The sequence below is a fragment of the Lepisosteus platostomus genome, unplaced genomic scaffold (genome assembly GCF_059453375.1).
Source record: "Lepisosteus platostomus isolate fLepPlt1 unplaced genomic scaffold, fLepPlt1.hap1 Scaffold_54_H1, whole genome shotgun sequence".
Lineage (NCBI taxonomy): Eukaryota > Metazoa > Chordata > Actinopteri > Semionotiformes > Lepisosteidae > Lepisosteus > Lepisosteus platostomus.
In genome coordinates, this window is record NW_028291672.1 from 431,806 (window position 1) to 452,612 (window position 20,807).

At 45.9% G+C, this 20,807-nt stretch overlaps 5 non-coding genes across 5 annotated transcripts; 2 read left to right on the forward strand and 3 right to left on the reverse strand.

Annotated features, from left to right (window-relative positions):
• Positions 1-1,085: 1,085 nt before the first annotated feature.
• Positions 1,086-1,227, reverse strand: LOC148633033 (U4 spliceosomal RNA). Its single transcript, XR_015934157.1, has one exon. It is a non-coding gene; the product is annotated as a U4 spliceosomal RNA (small nuclear RNA).
• Positions 1,228-1,457: 230 nt separating this feature from the next.
• On the reverse strand, positions 1,458-1,574 carry LOC148633034 (U5 spliceosomal RNA). The gene has a single exon (XR_015934146.1). It is a non-coding gene; the product is annotated as a U5 spliceosomal RNA (small nuclear RNA).
• Positions 1,575-6,699: 5,125 nt separating this feature from the next.
• trnag-ucc (transfer RNA glycine (anticodon UCC)) lies at positions 6,700-6,771 on the reverse strand. Its single transcript has one exon. It is a non-coding gene; the product is annotated as a tRNA-Gly (tRNA).
• Positions 6,772-12,552: 5,781 nt separating this feature from the next.
• On the forward strand, positions 12,553-12,634 carry trnas-gcu (transfer RNA serine (anticodon GCU)). Its single transcript has one exon. It is a non-coding gene; the product is annotated as a tRNA-Ser (tRNA).
• Positions 12,635-16,893: 4,259 nt separating this feature from the next.
• trnai-aau (transfer RNA isoleucine (anticodon AAU)) lies at positions 16,894-16,967 on the forward strand. Its single transcript has one exon. It is a non-coding gene; the product is annotated as a tRNA-Ile (tRNA).
• Positions 16,968-20,807: the final 3,840 nt, after the last annotated feature.

The following is a 20,807-nucleotide window of genomic DNA, read 5'->3' on the forward strand; positions in this document are numbered from 1 at the left end:
ATCATGCACTACAGAGGAAAGGGGGCGGGCACGTACAGTTCACATTCAAGCCACAAGTACTCTTCTCGGATGTTGCACAAACAAATCCTAACGTCCTGAAAGCATTGCAGCATGTTTGTGTCCCACTTCCCGTGGCTGCAGGACGACTGACACGAACGGACAAACACAATTTGTGGCGTTTAGCGTGACATAGTCTTGCAGGCATCGTGCTGTCTCACTGCAATACTATACCGCTGGAGGAAACAGCCCGGGTTCGATGAGCCTTGGAATGTGACTAGGAAAGTGAAGCCTTTTGAAAGAGGTAAAGCACTGCACAACGGAAGTGAGGGAGAATCTTACAGGGGATTCTGAGCGGTGTCTGCATACACGCAGCCCGATACGGGTGCTGAAAGCTTGAGCTACTCTCAATGTCATGCTGCCTTTCCTCGGAGTAAATCTGTTACATTGAAAGAATGCTTCTCGCAGGTTCAAAAAGGGAGGTCCCTTGTTAATTGGAGAAATCAATTATTTCGAATGAATTCTGTATGCGTTAAAAGACAGCTATACACAGAAAACATGCAGGACACTGCTCATGATGTTTCCCGAGCCGAAACACAGTGCGTTTTTCCAAGCCATCTGACAAAGCCCGCCCACTGAAAACTGCAGCAGATCGTGTAAAGACGTTCAACTTTGTAACTACTGCACGCACAGGAAGCAGAATAAATTCCTCTTTTCAAACTGTCAAAGGTTTGCTTTGCGAACGCTGCAGGACATCGCACAATCTCTTTTGAACGGGGACAAACGATTTCTTATGGGGCGCAGTAAGACAAGTACAGACAATTAAAAAGCTCCACTCATGCCGACGATGCAGCATGAAGAAGCGCAACCTAACGTTTGACAGACAAAAGCCGGGCGCCCTACGAGCAATATGAAATCAAACTGACAGCACACGGCGTTTCGCGCTGACTCAAAAGTGATCTCGACAGACGCTGTTCTCTGCATAACGCTGAAAGAGCTAAAGAGCGTTTCTGTTGAGACGTAAGAAGCTTGTTTCTTTCTACCATGATGTTACCATGACAAAATCTGTCTTAAAACACCTTGCTCAGTCTCTGACGAGACTGTCAAAAATTGCTTTCGCCGATTGTATTGCAAACCGGCGGAAGCGGGGTATTGGGAAAAGTTTTCAACTAGCAATAATCGCGCCTCGGCTATACCTCACAGGCTACGATACTGCCACTGCGCAAAGCTGACGGTTGCCAGGCAACCGCGGGGATCCTATGGAAATCGTTATCAATCGTCTCATGGCATGTCGTTGCTGTAACGCTTCATATTTGCGGCCGGACACTTCCCGCCCTCCAAAGAAAAGAGCGCCAATCAGACAGGCGGAGACCGAGGACTCACAGAGCAGACGGCCACAGTCGCCATAATAAGAGCGATTGTGAGCGATTTTGTTTTCTCTCTTTGACCAGCCCAGCTGCGCCCCACCCGAAGGCAGGGAAGCACAAAAATTGTATGGAACTCATTCATGCTCCTCTCCATGGAAATCTTTAGTAAAAGGCAAAAGATTTGTACGAGATGAAGAGAAACCAGAGTGCGTGGCAGCACAGCTGCAGGAGCCCAGGCCGCCTTCAAAGCCTCTGCCCTGCCGGTCGTGGTTGGCAATGCACCTGGCCTTACAAACGAGCCAGTGGGGCCCGTTCAGCTCCGGGCTCATCGCCTGCGGCTCTCGGCTTACCTGGCAGGGGAGATACCTTGATCAGCCTGTAGTTGGAGTAGTTGGATTGTTTTCTTGTTTTGTGGAAGCAGTGTTTGTTTTGCAGTTTGAGATGGCAACCTTTGGATCCCGCAAGAATGCTGTACGTTTTGAGCTTTTGGATGACCTCTTCATGGATCGTATGCAGTTCAGCAGAAAAGTGTTACAGAAGGAACTTGGCTTTGAACCTCGGCACTTGGATTTCATCTTCGCTCTCCCAGGTCAGAAAGCATTTGAGGTTGTTTTTGCTACCTATTCTCTGTTTGAACAATGTGTGGATGTGTTTGAGGCAAAAAAAGGGAAAGTTCCTGCCCTTGAGAAGATCAACTTGCAGCCTCTGACACAGAGAGAGAGGAAAACGGTGCATGTTGTTATGTTCTCGGAACTGGCAAAGACGGAGGACATTCACACCTGGCTTAAGCAGTACTGCACCGTCCACCATGGAACTGAGGTTAGAGATGTTGACGGTATAAAAACAGGAGCAAGGAAATTCGAGGTTCGCTTGCTACCGGACAATGTAAATGGAGGCTTAAGGCACCTGCCCTCTACAATCCGGCTGGGCGCCTGCAAAGGCTATGTTTTTTATGTGGGACAACCAAAGGTGTGTCGGCGCTGTGGTGCTGTGGGACACCTGGCATCGTCCTGCACTGTGAAATGCTGCAAGACCTGTGGCAAACAGGGACATTTAGCCTCTGACTGTTCAATGCTGCCAAAGTGCAATTTATGTGGTTCGGAAGGACACGTTTTTAAGAACTGCCCTCACGCCTACGCCAATAAACTCAAAATGAGAAAGGATGAGGCAGTGCTTGTTTCAGCCAAACCGGCCCGAAAAGCCAAAGCAAACAACAAGTCAAACAAAGAACCCTTGTTGGACAAAGAGTCTCAGCCTCCAGCCAGGATCAGTCCTGCTGTGGCTCCGGGGCCGGTGGAAGAGAAATCCACTACGCTCCCACAACCGCAGACTGCACCAGACAAGCACGAGGGTTTGAAAACCCCCGAGAACAGCGAGGACCCCTCCCCCACTCCTGCTCCTCAGAACGAGGGCCAGTGTGGGGCCCCCCGGTGGAGCGGGTCCAGCGACGATACCCAGGATTCAGCGGAGCTGCTTTTCTTAGACTCTGCAAGTGCTACAGATGCCCTCCTCTCCTCCATCCAGTCCATCACGGAGGATCTGCAACAGCTGGTGGGTGAGGGGGAAGAGGAGACTGGTGCATCGGCTGCACCCCTTTCCCCTCAGTGCTCCCAGGAGCTGGACTTGAGGAAAAGGAAAAATGACTCTGTTTTCTCCCCGAGCGAGGAGGAAGGAGAGCATGGCGATGGGGACAGCTGGAACCCCTCCACCCCTCCCTCTACCCCCTTCCTTGAAATGGACTCCGTGAATGCTTTTACTGCTGCCACCCTGATGAAGGCTCATTCAGAGGATGGCTGGCAGGAAATTGGTAAGAAGAAAAAGAAAAAGAAGAAGGTAACAGGTGAGACCGAAGAGAAATGTGTTTTGTAAAGACTGGTTCCACTTTCTTATGTAATATGGATCTAAACATAATATCTCTTAACACCAGAGGTATCAATGACAGAGTTAAATGCCAGTCTGTCTTTGATTACCTCCAGCAGAGAGAGGGAGATGTGTTGATGTTGCAGGAGTGTGCTTTAGCCTATCAAGAGAGGTATAAAACCTTTGAAGATAGGTGGGATAAAGGGCCTTCTGTTTGGTCAGGGGACAGTAACAACAGAGCCTCTGGCGTGGCCATTCTTTTCAAAGGATGGGCTTTCAAATTGAAAAGTATTCAGAGGGTCATAGATGGCAGGTTGCTGTGTGTGGATGTGGAATGGGGGACCGTTAACCTGCGGCTAATCAATGTGTATTGTCCTACTGACGTGGGAGGAAGGGTGGAGCTACTCAAGGCACTCTCTCCCCTATTGTTAAGTAGCACAGACGTGATAGTGGGAGGGGATTTTAATTGTATCTTAGAGCACACAGACAGGCAGTCTAGCTCTCCGATAAAATTGGATTCCAGCTCACTGGCCCTGCAAAACTTAGTTCAAGACTTTAAACTCTCAGACACATATAGATGTATATATCCCACAACAGCAGGATATAAATGGTCAAGGAGGAATAGCAGCTCCAGAATTGACTATTGCTTTGTCTCAGAGAGAGTGAAAGTTGTTGGGGTCACTCTTCAGCCTGTCTTCTTCTCAGATCATCAGGCTTTAGGGTGTAGAGTGGAACTCAAGGGCGGGACTGTCTTTGGCCCAGGCCTCTGGAAACTCAACACAAAGCTGCTAGAGAACGAGGGGGTAGTATCCCGCTACAAGGAGAAACTATCACAGTGGCTGTCCTTGCAGTGTCTGTACGGGTCAGTAGGAGAGTGGTGGGAGGAGGTGAAGATGAGGACAAAGGCCTTTTTCATGGCTGAGGGAAGGAAGGCTGCTGCCAGATGGAGAGGAGTGCTAGCCAGGAAACAGAGGCAGCTGCAGCGTCTCTACACGATGCTGCACAGTGGCTTCGCTGTGCTCGAGGATATCACCCTTTTAAAAAAGGACATCCGGAGCATAGCCGAAGAAAGTAGTCGAGGAGTGCTGTTAAGAAGCAGAGTGCAGTTCTTGGAAGAAAATGAGAAGTGTACTCGCTTCTTTTTCAGGAAAGTGGTAGGCTCCAAGTCTGTCATGGAAAGTGTAGTTGATGAGGAGGGACGAGAGAGAACAGAGCCGAGTGCTATCCTCTCCTGCACCAAGGCCTTCTACTCAAGACTGTACAGCTCTACAGAGGTAAAGGATGAAGAAATTCATTTTTTTACCTCAAAGCTAGAAAACGTTTTGAGTGAAGAAGATAGGGAAGTACTTGAGAGGGATTTGACAATAGAAGAGCTGAGACAGGCTATGGAGAGCTTACAGAAGAGGAAAACTCCGGGTGCTGACGGGCTCCCTAAAGAATTTTATTGCACCTTTTGGGATCTGCTTCAGGATCCGCTACTGCTCCTATTCGAGGGAAGCTATAAGACAGAATTGCTGCCTGACTCCTTAAGAGAAGGCACTATCTCTCTCTTGTTTAAGAAAGGAGCAAAGAATGACATAAAGAACTGGAGACCCCTCAGCCTGTTAGGCTTGGACACTAAGATCCTGTCCAAAGCCCTTTTCCTGCGCCTACAAAATGTAGTGGCCTCACTGGTAGGGAAAGAACAGACTTGTGGGATAGCAGGACGCCTGATGAGCGACAACCTGGCCTTGTTGAGGGATGTCTGTCTGTACTCAGAGGATCGCTCCCTCCCTCTGTGCATTTTAGGTGTAGACCTAGAAAAGGCCTTTGACCGCCTAAACCGGCAGTACTTAACATTGGTACTTGAGCACATGAATTTTTGCCCCATCATGAGAAAGTGGATTAACCTGCTGTACACAGGTAGCAACAGCAGAGTAATGGTTAATGGCAATAGATCACGCCCCTTTGAAGTCTGTTCAGAGGTGAGGCAGGCCTGCCCATTATCCCCCTTGTTATTCGTTTTGGCTATGGAGCCCTTAGCCTGTGCCTTGCGCCAGGATCAGGCCATTAATGGGATACCAGTGCCTGGAAGTGGGGGAGGAGAGGTAAAGACCTCTATACATGGATGACCCTGCTCCTCTCTGACAATGCCTCAATTAGCAGAGCTCTGCAGTGCTGTGATCGTTTCTCTTTGGCTTCATCCGCAAAAATTAACAAATCTAAGAGTGAGATTTTTTATCAGAACTGGAGGGAGCCAAAAGAAGGACATGATCTCAGGCTGCAAGAGAAGAGAATTAATTTACAGGTGCCATTCCCCGGCATTGTGGCCATTGTCGGTGCTCACACGCGATAAGATAAGGCGGAGGAGAGTGGGGCATGCCCAGCGGCAGACATTCAAGGAGGGGGCAGTGCGAGGTGAGGTGAGGTGAGGTGCGACACCCCGGAGCCCTGACGCAGCTAATGCGGAGCACTTGTTGGACTGGCATCGAAAGGACGTGTGCGCACGGAGCGAGCCTTCCCTGCGGCGGAGCGCGGGAACTTTCTCCCCCCCTCCCGCTGCAGGAGTTGTGTGCGCTGCAGCGGTGCCGAGAGAAAAGCACAGAAGGCAGCAGGCTCTGGAGAGCAGGTAAGAGACGGAGCCTTGTGGGCAGGCGAGCAGGCCCGTTTTTTGGAAATTGCTGAAAAGGTTTGTTCGGTGTGTGGCAGGCGCACGTCGCGAGCTTGCGTGGCGATCTGCCGGTCTGGAGTTATGCAAATGAGGCCGAATTGCATCCCGGGACATGCTGCGAATGCGCAACGGTGACTGCAGATGTGTAGGAAACGGTGCGCTCGTTTTCTTGTTTTGCCCACACTTTTGAGTGTTAGTGTGGCGTGTGAGTGTGCGAAAGAGTGGGCCCAGCAGGAGGCGGTGGCGTGCAGGGCGAGGAGGTGGCCTAGGCTGCGCAATTTGTGCTGTGGGTGCGGGCCTCTTGCAACTTGGTTTATTTGGTTTATTTATGGTTCGCATAAATAAAACCGGAAAAGAGGAAATTATTCTGCTTCCTGTGCGTGCAGTAGTTACAAAGTTGAACGTCTTTACACGATCTGCTGCAGTTTTCAGTGGGCGGGCTTTGTCAGATGGCTTGGAAAAACGCACTGTGTTTCAGCTCGGGAAACATCATGAGCAGTGTCCTGCATGTTTTCTGTGTATAGCTGTCTTTTAACGCATACAGAATTCATTCGAAATCATTGATTTCTCCAATTAACAAGGGTCCCTTTTTGAACCTGCCAGAAGCATTCTTTCAATGTAACAGATTTACTCCGGGGAAAGGCAGCATGACATTGAGAGTAGCTCAAGCTTTCAGCACCCGTATCGGACTGCGTGTATGCAGACACCGCTCAGAATCCCCTGTAAGATTCTCCTTCAATTCCGTTTTGCATTCCGTTTTTCAAAAGGCTGCGCTTTGCTAGTCACAATCCAAGGCTCATGACAGCATTTGAAACCAATCGCCACTGCGTTGGCCGGGAATCGAACCCGGGTCAACTGCTTGGAAGGCAGCCATGCTCACCACTATACCACCAACGCACGCCCACAGGTGCCCTGCAGGACACCACCAGAGAATGCTCACGATTTCGGAAGCTGTCTCCGGGACGTGCTGATTCCACACATCCTGAATAAATCATGATATTGTTAGTTGCTGTAGCTAGACGTTCAAATGAGTTTCATGGCCAGATGGACTGTTTCCTCCAGCGGTATAGTATTGCAGTGAGACAGCACGATGCCTGCAAGACTATGTCACGCTAAACGCCACAGATTGTGTTTGTGTTGGACAGTTGGACCCTACAGTTGGACCCTCGTCGACAACCTGAATAGCTTATTCAGAAGCAGTGCTGGACCGGGAACGAACCAGCTTCTTCCCAGGCACAAGAGTGACTTGTGAGGACTCGCGGTCACACTCTGTGCATAGAGACTTTCTACCAGCCAGCCGGACTGCTGGTAGATCCCCTCGGAGCAACGACTGCCCTGCGCGCCGCAGTCAGATTCCTCCGCCCGTCCTACTCCGAGCTGCACCTTGACTGGTTGGCCGGTAGCCAGAGGACGCCGGGACAACGCCCATTGGACAACCGCTGGAACAGAGGCTGCAACAGAGCCTGTCAGCTGGTTTGGTGTTCGTGCCGGGAAATTCCAAATCCATACACAGTGGATAAGTAAACCCCATGTTCTACATTGCGTCTCGAGAATTTAATTGTACCTCAACACAAGTTGTTATCAATTTAATTCATGAGTAATGTATTTACTTCCGAGTTTAGAGTAACAGTGGGTAATAACACTGATTAGCGATTTGGTAACCGAACGATATATATTGACATATATTCTCTGTTGTGTATCTCTTTGTGTTTGCATCTCTTCGGGATTATATACCTTGTATATTGATAACCCTCAAAGTAAGGTCTGCCACTCGTATCCAGGCAGACTAGTATATGTTTGGTGCACAATTTATATTAATAAATGTATCTAGTGTATTGAACCCCTGTGTATGCGTTGTTAGTTGTTCTGACGATTGATTTTCTAAAAGCCCCAACGAACAACCTTGTGATTACTGCTACAAGTAATAATTGTCTCAGTAAACCCATCAAACCATTACATTTAATGGCGTCCCTGGGTGGGCGAGTTTAGAATGAAATGAGAATCAGTCGCACAGAATAACTGAAGTTCAGCACAGCACCGCGGCTTCTATACGCGAATACCGGGTATGCTGATAACTGCGTAAAGAAATCCCCCTGTTTTCTAGCGTTTAGTGTAACATGTGCTGATTGGAAATCCATCTGCTCGGGTGTCTAGATTCCATACTGTATTTTGGAAAAAGAAAAAAAAAAGTAATACTCTTAAAGTTTCTCTGACGTAATGACAATGGCTGCTAAAATGTCTGAAGTGGAGTCGCTTATAAGTACTATTTCTAGCGACGACAATCCTGGTTACTGGAGTGGTATCGAAAAGTTGAACTTTGATGATATTGAGAAGCTGCAAGTAGATTTAGTAGCTAAGGTAGCGAACCAGCTTAACACAGGAGTGTCTGTGAACGCAGTTCTGGTCCTATCGAGTTTCACCTTAAATCTAGCTAAACAGCTGGAACTGTCTTTGTCCGAGCTGACAAAGTTTCAAAAGCTTCAGGGAACGCTAGAAAGATATAAGGTGGAGCGAGTCGAGTTGTTGGATATAATCAGAGAAAAGAGAGTGAAAAATGAGGAAAGTGAAGACTGACTCAGGGAAGTTTTAGGTAAATTAGATGACTTGTCTGCTAGAGAAACTGCGGCTGAGGTAGCTAGGAGAGACCTGGAAGGGCGCTCGAAAGAAAAAGAAAAAGAAATTGAGAGTTTAAATGAGCTCAGCCAGGAAAGGCAAAAGGAGTCAGATGCTGCCGTACTGGAAGCAAAATAGACTAGATCCCACTTGCATGCCAGCCCACCTAGCAGCCCGGAGCGCTCACCCAGCGCGCCGGGAGGAGGTTTCTCCCGGCCAGGGTCTGTGGTCGGATCGGCATGGGGGAGATCGCTGAGTCCTGCGCGAAACGCAAGGGCGAGTCAGTTCAGGCATAGACCCCCTGCTCCTGATCACGGCCGTCTCCCTGCCCGCGGAGAAACCGTAAAAATTAACCTCCACTCCCTGAGGCAGTTAGCCAAAGATGTAGAAAGGTTTGACCCGTCAGTGTCAGGGAATAATGTGGAGACCTACATCGATGAGCTGAGATATACTTTGCAGTTTATGCCCGAAGCGTCCGAACAGGAAAAGTCTATGTAAGTAAGGAAAACTACCAGCCGAGCGGTCCACGAGTGGATGTCTAGACAAGGACCGGAAGTCTGTAATAGCTTTGAGGAGCTGTGTCAGGCAATGATCGGAGAATTTTCGGCTTTTATCGATCCCATAGCTGCCGTGGCTGCTGTGCACCATATTAAGCACGAAAAAGCTGAAGCCCCTCGCGACTATTATCAGAGGCTTAGGCGCACTTATTTTGCAGGGCGGAATGAAGAGGGTTGCGAAGAGAACGTGAATTTCAAAGGTTTATTCATTGCTAATCTGCATCCCTCAGTCAGGAAAATGATTGTGATGCACACACAGCGATGAAAATGGCTGACATTAGAAGGTTGGCTCAAAAAGCCTGGGGAGCTGAAGTCTCTGCTTCCTCAGAGCGAAAACCTGCTAAAACGGCCGTGTTCCCCACTAAAGCCAGCAGGGTTGACGACTCGCCTCAGCTCGAGGCAGCTGAGGTTCCTGAGCTCGCTAAGCCCCGGCACAAAATAGGCAGGCAGGACCGCACTAAGCGTCAGAGCCGCCGTGAGCGCTACGGGGAAGGCAAGGGCTCAGGCAGAGCCTATCATAAGACTGGACGAAGGGAGTCGACTGCAGCCCGCCTGGCCAGGCTTGAACAAGCCCTGCCTGAGAGATCAGGACAGGGTAAACCTTCCGCACCGAATGCCAGAAGTGTGAATGAGCTTAGGGGGACCACGCCCCTTCTCACTGGAGGAGGCGGGGATCCGTCCCAAGCCCCTCCCTCAGTCTATCTGATTGGGTGGGAGGGTTCCTGCCTGGAAGAAGGCTGTGACTCTGAGTTGGGCGCTGACCCCGCCCCTGAAGTCAAAGAAAAGGCAGGCTTCCAACAATTCTTAGGGAATCTCAGCCAGAAAGGCAAAGCAAGGCGTATTTATATCAAGGTTTCTCTTGAAAACGTCTTAGATAGAGAAGCACTGATTGACACTGGGGCTGAAATTAGTTTGATGTCAGCCGATCTACTCAGCGAGCTCAAACGATTAGCGAAAGGAAAAGGCATCAGACTTAAGGTAGAACCGTGTAAGATAGATTTTTCCAGCTATACCCAGGATCATGCCAGGATCACACACCGAGTGTGGGTGGCACTTAGGTTCGGGCCAATGAACGTGGTGCATCCTGTTTACATCTCTAGGTTAAAAACAGAGCCACTACTCATTGGCCAAGACCTGCTTGACAGGCTGGAGCCTCTGGTGGACTGCCAGCGTGGAAAATTGTGGGCTCAGATCAAAAACCCTAAGCCTGTTGCACAGCAAAAAGGGGGATTCAGTGGTTATGCTGTGATCACACAGTGCCCACTGAACACTATAGCTGAGTTGGAGGTTCCTCCTGGTTCCTCTGGACGAGAATAAATGTCTCTTCTTGCTTTCCAAAACTACAGGGAAGTCCTGCCCAGGCCAGCACTCCCACGGTCTCCCAACTACAGGAGCAGTGCTCCGAGCAGCTGCTTGACCCGCCAGGTAAAGCACACCCCCTTTTCATCCCTGAAGAAGAGTGGATCTCCCTGTCCGGTAATGAATGGGAGTCCTTTCTGTGCACCCTGGTACCTCAGGGGGTCCAGGACTACCACCCCATGGTGGTGGGAGGGGGTCCAGGTGGCAGAAGTGCAGGTTGATGATGTAATTCTTAGCCTCAGCTCTGAGAAGTCCATAATCAGTGAAGGTCTGTTCGAGGACCTGTCGCGAAGCTGTCAGGTGACCCTGGTGACGCAGTCACAGGTTCTGTGGTGGGCACCCCCACCTCATAGGTCCATTTGGAGCAAAGGAAGCTGTGTAGCTTCCATCTCCATCGGAAAAAGGAAGTTTGCTCACTACTTCCAGGTAGCACCTCAGCTGACCCATTCTGTCTGCATTGGTGCAGACCTATTGGTTCGACTGGGCGCCCAGCTGGACACAGTAAACAGTGTGCTGTGGAAACGGGTGGACCCAGATGCCCACTCTCTAAGCGGTGACCCCGAGAACATTCGGTCAGGTCAGACGATTCCTCAGGCCTGCCAGGTAATAAACGAATCGGACCTGATCGTTCCTGCGTCAACAGCAGGGTTTCCAGTACGCCTTGTCCTAAAGAAGGGACAGAGAATGGACGCTGAGATGGTTTTCTTCCAACCATCAGCTCAGTTTATCAGACTGAACCTAGCAGTCTGTTGTACCCCCAGACTGGAACGGAATGGCCGAGCCACCTGCCTGTTGGTGCAGAACATAGCAAAACAAGATGTCAAAATCCCTGCTCGCACTGACATGGGACTGGAATTGACAATAGTTTCTATGATTTCGAACTGGCCATCCCAGTACTGGGGCAGCTCCCTGGTCCCTTGGCTTCATAAAAGCGCCACTGTAATAAAGAAATTAAATCCAAAATCAAGAGGGCAGTTGCCTACTGAAATACAAGAAGTCATCAATTTTAACCTAGCAACACATTAAAGGCTGCATCTATACAAGTACGATTCTAGAAATGCTCACCAGATTACGTTTTAAGAAGGAACTGCGCTTCAGGTTCTGCCGAGATCTTAACTCGGATGGCAGGATTCAGAGTCCGGAGTGCGGACTGATTGCGCACGGAGGGTCCATATACTGTGGATCCCTCAGTGATCTTCCGCGTGTTCAAACAGCCAGCGTGTGACTCCCCTGTCCCCGTGACCTCATTGCTCTGCTCTCTCCTCTGTGCAGCCGAGCCCGATTCACGGTAAAGTGAAAAAAAATATGCCCTCAACGTGAGATTTACTCTGGAGCGAGGATAGATGTTACCTTTTTATCATTGAACAGGATGTATGTGATGTGGCGACTAGGTTCAATTTTGTATCCTCTTTAAAAGATTAAGGACTGGGGTGAGCGTGATTTACCACCCTTTCAGCTAAGGACCCGACGTGTGCACCGTTTAAGCTGCATAGACTCGGTCGTTTAACTCTTCTCCATTAGCAGGGTTAAGGTTAAAGAAAAAAAACATTGCTGACTTCTTTTTTTTTGCCAGCTGCTAGCGCTGATTAGCAAGGTTTGTATTTCATGTTTTGCAAGTTGCATCCATTTTAAGAAAAACAAGTCGTGTTAAAGACAGGAAATGAATACTTGCATTTAATTAAGTCTAGCCGTAGGCGGTTATCCACTGGGATTCAGACCCAGGGCCTCCTGTTTACTAGACAGGCACTTTAACCAACTAAGCCACAGCGCCCCGGGAGTGCTGTCCTTTTGCAGCCACTTGGACACACCACTCAGACACATCTGCATTGGGTGTGTGCTCCGCCTGCTCGCTGAGCAAGTTGCCACCTTTACATACAATAGCAACATCGACACCAAGAGAAAGGATGACAAATGGCTTTTATCTGGAACTTTTCATGTCCAAGGAGCTCAATGTGCTTTCTGTGTACAACAGGGCCACTGAACTCCACGCTGGCCACTGAACCACAGCAGTGGCTTGCTGGCTTGACATCTCCCAAGGAAAATGTTGAAATCGCATGTGGAACAGGAAAATGACCCTCGAGTACGAGGGAAAAAAAAGAAAAAGATCATCTGGAGCGCGCCAACCCAGTTGGGACAACCCAGTTTTGTTAATGAGGTGGCCGAGTGGTTAAGGCGATGGATTGCTAATCCATTGTGCTTTGCACGCATGGGTTCAAATCCCATCCTCGTTGGTTTCCATGTCTGTTTCCATTCTGTTTTTGATCCCTATTGCTCAATGCACAGTGAAAGCATTGCATACATGTGTCTGACAATGAGAAATGGGCCCCTGAGACAGTCATTTGCCTGTTTCACAAATGATCGTATTTTACTAGAGATTCTGTTTGGGATTCAGATGTGCATTCGGACAGCAATCCCTTTCAAGAAATGATACGTTCTGGATGAGGTCAAAGGTGCATCATTTGGACACTTTGTGGGCTTGAAATACAAAGAAAATCATGTTCTATGGTACAAGATAAATACAAAACTTAAGCTTTTATTATAATTAGATTTGTTTATAAAGCATAAGCAATCATTTATTACATTAATATATGTAAAAATAACATTTTAGCATCATACGTTTAGTATATTTAGTCCCTAATGCTGAAAGAAATGATCATAGAACATGACTTCTAACCTTACCTGCGGTGTTTTTGATCCCTATTGCTCAATGCACAGTGAAAGCATTGCATACATGTGTCTGACAATGAGAAATGGGCCCCTGAGACAGTCATTTGCCTGTTTCACAAATGATCGTATTTTACTAGAGATTCTGTTTGGGATTCAGATGTGCATTCGGACAGCAATCCCTTTCAAGAAATGATACGTTCTGGATGAGGTCAAAGGTGCTGGAACACTGTATTTAGGATGTGTTTGCAGTTATTCTGTGTTTCTAGCTTCAACCCAGTGATATATATATATATGCTCACTGCTTTTTTGGTACATGCCCAGGGCAATAATCATTATGAGGATTTATTTCCATATGTGCTAGAGGTAGTGTTGTGAAATTCTTCAACACACTGGATCGCAGGTTTAAACCTGCACTCTTACTCCTTAAATACCAACAAATGCAGATATGTAGCAATCATATTGTAGCTGACACTCATTTGCCTGTTTCACAAATGATCATATTTTACTAGAGATTCTGTTTGGGATACGGATGTGCATTCTGACAACAATCTCTTTCAAAAAATGATTTTACCTTATCGCAGCTTTGCCCCTCTTGCCTCTTTGGAAAATATCTCCATCTTGTGGTCGTTGTTGGTAATGTCTAGACAATATCTCCATCTTGTGGTCGTTGTTGGTAATGTCTAGACAATATCTCCATCATGTGGTCGTTGTTGGTAATGTCTTCTTATGCCCTTTTTTTATTTCAATTCTTTATTAGTTGATTCTAGAATCTCTACAATAGAGCTGAAAATATCAGTTTTGTAGCAGACAATATGACATTAGTTATAGTCCAATTAAGACTTTATTACCCTGTTTGTAACATAACAAATTAAAATTGATTAAAACTAAGTTTGGAACACCAGGGAACATAAAAAATGATTTTTAGGAAAACCATGAGGTTCTCTGTGTCCGATGCCTGCAAGGGGAGAAAGCTAGAATCCTTTGCTTTTTCAAAATTTGAAAATAAACATCATATAACAACAGCTTTCATTCCTAGGAGTGAAAAATAACCATTTTTGAAGACATATTAGTTTCTAAAACACTACAATAAAGTTAAAAACATCCGTTTTATATTACTTTTAGTATTTTTAGTGAAATTAGTCATTTTTGCACTATTTTTAATATAATCTCTAATTAAAAGTGAATAGAATTAAGTTTGGAGCAACAAGGAACACAAAAAAAAAAGATTTTAAGGAAAAAAATGATGTCTTCTGTGCCAGGTGCCTGCAAGGGGAGAAAGCTAGAATCCTACCCAGGCTCCTGGAGCTCTGTCCTGGCTAAAGGAGGGTGAATCCATCCCCTTCAAAGCTCCATGAAAAAATGATCATTTAAAATTTGAAAAAAAAAACATCATATAACAACAGTTTTCATTCATAGGAGTGAAAAACAACCATTTTTGAAGACATATTAGTTTCTAAAACACTACAATAAAGTTGAAAACATCCGTTTTATATTACATTATTTTTAGTGAAATTAGTCATTTTTTGCACTATTTTTAATAAAATCTCTAATTAAAAGTGATTAAAATTAAGTTTGGAACAACAAGGAACACAAAAAAAAAAGATTTTAAGGAAAAAAATATTGTCTTCTGTGCCAGGTGCCTGCAAGGGGAGAAAGCTAGAATCCTACCCAGGCTCCTGGAGCTCTGTCCTAGCTAAAGGAGGGTGAATCCATCCCATTCAAAGCTCCATGAAAAAATGATATTTTTAAATTTGAAAAAAAAAAAAACATTATAGAACAACATCTCTTGGTCCACAGAGTGCAAAAATCCAACTTTGAAGAAAATCCATTGACTGATCCCCGAATCCTGAAGTTTCTTCACATGATATTGGGCTTGCAACCACTTTCTGGAAAATGATGAAAAATGCCAAAAATGAAAAAAAAGTTATCAATTCTAGAGCCTAAGAGGGAAATAAGAGAAATGTATATCTCCAAATAATTTTATGTGCTTCAGAAGAGCCCAGGAAAGTTTTTTGCATACATGAAACCACGCCCGTTTGCACGTAAGCAGACATGGTTGCACACACGACTGCATGAAAGCACGCGTGCATGCAAAATCATCCTGTTAAGCATTTGAAAAGCCGCACCACGGCGCACTTGAAATAGCTCTTACATTAGTGGTCGACACAGGAATCGCCTTTTTATTTACGCTCTTACCAACGCGATGGAAAGCAAAACAAAGCAAAGCAGAGCAAAACAAAACGAACAAACGCAAAACCCTCACGTCCCGCACTTGCATATAACGCCGTTACGTGCCCAAGCGGTATTGTACGTCATCCTAGCACTGCACCCCGGGGCGTACGGTATATGGGAATGAGCACACGCCACGAATCGTCTGAAATCACTCCCTACAGCTGTAAGGTGCCTTGAAGCGTGCACCCCCAACATTCTTCTTTGCGCATCTGTGAAAGGTAAACTCTTGAGCAAACTCTGAACCAGCTCTAAGGAAACTAATCCGATTAGACGTTACTTTGACTCATCCTTTAACAGTTTTCAGTCTCTGTCTTTAAACACCTTGCTCAGTCACATTCAAGCCACAAGTACTCTTCTCGGATGTTGCACAAACAAATCCTAATGTCTTGAAAGCATTGCAGCATGTTTGTGTCCCACTTCCCGTGGCTGCAGGACGACTGACACGAACGGACAAACACAATCTGTGGCGTTTAGCGTGACATAGTCTTGCAGGCATCGTGCTGTCTTACTGCAATACTATACCACTTGAGGAAACAGTCCATCTGGCCATGAAACTCATTTGAACGTCTAGCTACAGCAACTAACAATAACATGATTTATTCAGGATGTGTGGAATCAGCACGTCCCGGAGACAGCTTCTGAAATCGTGAGCATTCTCTGGTGGTGTCCTGGAGGGTTCCCCCGGGCATGTGTTGGTGGTATAGTGGTGAGCATAGCTACGTTCCAAGCAGTTGACCCGGGTTCGTTTCCCGGCCAACGCAGTGGCAAGTGTTTTCAAATGCTGTCACAAGCCTTGGATTGTGACTAGCAAAGCGAAGCCTTTTGAAAGAGCTAAAGCACTGCAAAACGGAATTGAAGGAGAATCTTACAGGGGATTCTGAGCGGTGTCTAAATAAATAAATTCACAGCGTCCGCGGATGGCATTTTGCAGCTGGAAGTAGATGTCGACGCTTTTTGCACACAGCACCAAAAAAGCGTCTTTTTTGAAGGTACAGGCATTGAGCATTGGTGGTTCATTGTTAGAACTCTCACCTGCCACGCAGGAGGCTTGGTTTCGATTCCTGGCCAATGCAGTGGCTTTTGCAGCGAACGGCTCCATCACTTGCATCCCAACTTTTGCAACTCGCAACTGAAAACCCACTGAAGCTAAGCAGGTGTGAGCCAGGTCAGTACCTGGATGAGGGTGAGCTACAGGGAAAAACAAAGCTTCCAGCTGAAAGTGGTGTTAATGGGGCCAGCGGGGAGGCGCTCACCCTGAGGTCTGTGCGGGTCCCAATCTCCCAATATAGTGACGGAGAAGCTGTGTTGTAAAAGGGCGCTGTCTTTTGGATGAGATGTAAAACTGAGGTCATAGTGCTCTGTGGTCATTAAAAATGACCACCAAAACCTTTGACAAAAGCTCTTGGTAATTGATGGTCTTCAATAATGTTTCTCCTTTAGGTACATTTAAAATCAGCTGAATAATGCTGTGAAACCATGAAACTGCATGAGAAAGCCCGTACACTGAATTACACGGCTTTCTATTCAAAGGAGGACAAAAGAAATTCCCTGAGTTTGATTTTTTGCAGCACAGAGAGGGGCACTGTCACGAGGCCGGTTAGCTCAGTTGGTTAGAGTGTGGTGCTAATAACGCCAAGGTCACGGGTTTGAGCCCCGTACGGGCCATGTCCTTTCCTCCTCTCTTACCAAAGCTGTTAGGTTCCTTTCCGTGGTGAGATGGGTTGTCCTGCAACGCTGCCACAGTGCCGACGGACAAGAGTGTTGCGGGAGAAGAGAAAAGTGTTTGAAGATTTAAGAGTGTCTTAGGTGGAGCCAAAATCAAGTGTCACAAATGCAAGTGGTTGAATTTCCAATGTTTAATATGGTCAAAATAAGCGGAAGTTACCAGCTGGTCCGGCACAGTCTGCCATGCTTTTGTCATATACTGTAAAGTGGTGTCGAACTGGAGCCTCACCATTTGCATATGTAAGGCTCCAGTTATACATCGATTGTCACATTAAATGACAAAAATGAAGAGAGGTAAAGCAGCTGGAGAGGTTTTCTTACAACTTTTGAGCTGACACAGTTTTGGAAAATGTTTCCTTCACGCTGCACTGTACAATATAGGCAGCCAAGAGTCTCCAAAACAAAACAGAATTGACAGATAGGAGAAAATTCCCACTCGTCCTGAAGTTCCCAAAATCCAGCACTGAGCGTAAACAAAGTGTCTAAGTAGCGTGGGAATGTTAAACCTAACCCTAGCTGGAGTTTGAGCAATCCAGCACTGAGAGTAAAAAGATGAGTCAAAGTAACGTCTAATCAGATTAGTTTCCTTAGAGCTGGTTCAGAGTTTGCTCAAGAGTTTACCTTTCACAGATGTGCAAAGAAGAATGTTGGGGGTGCACGCTTCAAGGCGCATTACAGCTGTAGGGAGTGATTCGAGACGATTCGTGGCGTGTGCTCGTTCCCATATACCTTACGCCCCGGGGTGCAGTGCTAGGATGACGTACAATACCGCTTGGGCACGTAACGGCGTTATATGCAAGTGCGGGACGTGAGGGTTTTCGTTTGTTCGTTTTGTTTTGCTCTGCTCTGCTTTGCTTTGTTTTGCTTTCCATCGCGTTGGTAAGAGCGTAAATAAAAAGGCGATTCCTGCGTCTACCACTAATGTAAGAGCTATTTCAAGTGCGGCGTGGTGCGGCTTTTCAAATGCTCAACAGGATGACTTCGCATGCACGTGTGCTTTCATGCAGTCGTGTGTGCAACCATGTCTGCTTATGTGCAAACGGGCGTGGTTTCATGTATGCAAAAAACTTTCCTGGGCTCTTCTGAAGCACATAAAATTATTTGGAGATATACATTTGTCTTGTTTTCCTCTTAGGCTCTAGAATTGATAACTTTTTTTTAGGATTCTAGCTTTCTCCCCTTGCAGGCATCGGGCACAGAGGACCTCATGGTTTTCCTAAAAATCTTTTTTTTTTGTGTTCCTTGTTGTTCCAAACTTAATTTTAATCACTTTTAATTAGATATTTTATTAAAAATAGTGCAAAAAATGACTAATTTCACTAAAAATAATGTAATATAAAACTGATGTTTTTAACTTTATTGTAGTGTTTTAGAAACTACTATGTCTTCAAAAATGGTTATTTTTCACTCCTAGGAATGAAAGCTGTTGTTATATGATGTTTATTTTCAAATTTTGAAAAAATCAAAGGATTCTAGCTTTCTCCCCTTGCAGGCATTGGACACAGAGAACCTCATGGTTTTCCTAAAAATCATTTGTTATGTTCCCTGGTGTTCCAAACTTAGTTTTAATCAATTTTAATTTGTTATTATGTTAAAAACAGGGTAATAAGTTTCTAATTGGACTATAAATAATGTCATATTGTCTGCTATAAAACTGATGTTTTCATCTCCATTGTAGAGATTCTAGAATCAACTAATAGAGAATTAAAATAAAAAAGGGCATAAGAAGACATTACCAACAACGACCACAAGATGGAGATGTTGTCTAGACATTACCAATAACGACCACAAGATGGAGATATTGTCCAAAGAGGCAAGAAGGGCAAAGCCGCGATAAGGAGATTGCTATCAGAATGCACATCCGGATCCCAAACAGAATCTCTAGTAAAATATGATCATTTGTGAAACAGGCAAATGAGTGTCAGCTACAATATGATTGCTACATATCTGCATTTGTTGGTTTTTAAGGAGTAAGAGTGCAGGCGGTTTAAACCTGCGATCCAGTGTGTTGAAGTATTTCACAACACTACCCCTAGCACATCAGGAAATAAATCCTCATAATGATTATTGCCCTGGGCATGTACCAAAAAATCAGTGAGCATATACATATATCGCTGTGTTGAAGCTAGAGACACAGAATAAGTGCAAACACATCCTAAATACAGTGTTCCTGCACCTTGACCTCATCCAGAATGTATCGTTTTTTGAAAGCGATTGCTGTCAGAATGCACAACTGAATCCCAAACAGAATCTCTAGTCAAATATGATCATTTGTGAAACAGGCAAATGAGTCTCTCAGGTGCCCATTGCTCATTTTCAGACACATTTATGCAATACTTTCACCATGCGTTGAGCAATAGGGATTTAAGATACCAGAGGTAAGGTTTAAAAGTGATTCTGAGGTGCAACACATCAGCGAAACAGCTAGGCATCTGAAATGCGGGGTTTGATAGCCCTTCATGGAACACCGTACCCTAAAGGTACCAGAAGTCCACTAGTATAAGCATTAAGTCACTGTCAGCCCTGTTGCAATGTGATTGCTACATATCTTCATTTCTTTGGTTTTTAAGGAGTAAGAGTGCAGGGGGTCTAAATCTGCGATCCAGTGTGTTGAAGTATTTCACAACACTACCTGTAGCCCGTCTGGAAATAAATCCTCATTCTGATTATTGACCTGGGCATGTACCAGTAAATCACTGAGTATATATATATATCACTGTGTTGAAGCTAGAGACCTGTATGTAATAATATGATGCTAAAATGTTATTTTCACATGTAAGAAAACCGGCTCAGGGACGCCAAATATGTAATGTTGCCATAGCAAAATTAAATGTAGTGGCTCTCTGAAGGCACCAGTTCTGTAGGGTTTGGGCATTTACTGAGACAATTATTAATTGTAGCAGTAAATCACAAAGTTGATTCTTTTGATGGCTTTAGAATCCAACCATGTGACATAACTCAAACAACGCGCACACACAGGTACTAATACACGAGGATACATTTATTAATACATAAAATATGCATGTAAACCTAACAGATCTTATCGAGAGGGTTATCAGAATACAAAAGATATATATTCAGTAAGTTACGAAGTGTTACACATATCAAGAGGACATACGTTCAGTATATCATTCATTAAGACCGTTTCGTTAATGAACTTGGTTATAACTTCTACATTAGATACTCAAACAAGTACATAACTCTTAGGAATTAAATTGATATCAACTGGTTGGGATAACAATTGAATTCTCGAGCTGTAATGCATTGAAGTTGAATACTCATCCAATCTTTGGGGATTCAGATCTTCCTGCGGGCACAAAGAAACAGTTGCAGGCTGTTGCTGTCCAATCCGCGCTCTCTGGCTCCGTGCCAGGCTGTGCTGTGCGGCTTGCGACGCTGCGCTGCTGATGCTCACTGTGGGCTTTAACTAGCAAAGTTTGTGCACAGGAGAAAAGATGACTGTGGGTCCCAGCAAGTCAGGAAGAGGACCGGTTCGTTTCTGATGAAGAGCTAGTTCTGAATAGTGATTCAGCTGTCCACAGTTCCGACCTGTTCACGAGGCCTGCTGCTGGTGCTAACCTCGGGTGGATCCTCTGGTTATTCTCTGGCAACCTCCGCTCTAGACTCTTAGAACAAAGGAAAGTTCTGGCACTCGGACACACTGGCCGTTCCGTGGTTGTCCGGGCTGAGTCTCAGGATGGTCAGGAGGCGCGCTGCGAGAATGTCCTGCCCTTGGGAGCCTTCTGCTCCTGGGCCGCCCTGCCCTGGAATTCTCCTTTG